Source organism: Meleagris gallopavo, chromosome Z (genome assembly GCF_000146605.3).
Source record: "Meleagris gallopavo isolate NT-WF06-2002-E0010 breed Aviagen turkey brand Nicholas breeding stock chromosome Z, Turkey_5.1, whole genome shotgun sequence".
NCBI classification, from domain to species: Eukaryota; Metazoa; Chordata; class Aves; order Galliformes; family Phasianidae; genus Meleagris; species Meleagris gallopavo.
In genome coordinates, this window is record NC_015041.2 from 44,386,368 (window position 1) to 44,387,272 (window position 905).

Consider the following 905-nt stretch of genomic DNA (forward strand, 5'->3'; position numbering starts at 1 on the left):
GAACAGTTCTATATTCAGCTTTGATCAGGAACGGCAATACAAAGACACTAGTTAACAACAAGACACACTCTCAAAGTTACTGGGGAAGATACTATATTTAATTCACGTGATTTACTTTGCTGGATTTCTCGTTTAACTGGAGCACTTCAGATGGGTAGCTCTCTGTCTCAAGGTGATGTAATCTGCACCAGATGTTTAGGTATTTGCTGAAAAGGTACATCTCATTCGCTTATATCATCCATACTGCATAAAGGCCAGTTTCTAAGCTTCCTAAATGCAATGGCTTTAAAGTTTTTTTCTCTCCTTCCTTCTTACATGCTCCTTCCCACAGTTAATGCTGGCTAAACACATGTTTGTGTAAGTGTAATACAAATAGGGGGTGAACATTAACAAATGTCCAACGGCATACCTAAGTACAGTGCATTTCACTTTACTACAACAACTGCCAACTGAAAACTTTGACCAAGAATGCTGGGTTTGTTTGACTTTACCCTAACGCACTTGCACATAATCACACGATTATGCAAGACTGGTGGCCAGGCCTGAGGAGTAAGGCTGGTCAAATGGGGGGTGAGGGGGGAGGTATTATAAATGGCTACGATGTAGGTACTGTTATGCAAGAACTTCAACGGACACACCACCCCTGCCTCCCTTCCCTCCATTTCAAAGTCAGTGGGAGAAACTCCCTCCTCCATCTGTATTATTCTAATAAGAGCCCTTCTTCGAGGAAGGGGGAAAAAAACAAAAAACCAACCAACCAACCAACAAAAACAGCAGCAGGGCAGCGAGAAGAGAAGCTTTCAGGACGGGGACGGGAGGAAAGGCTGTCAGAGGGATCAGCGCAGCGCACAGCACAGCCTCCGCCCTGGGGCGCCCTCGGGGTGCATCGGCGCCCCGCTCCCAGC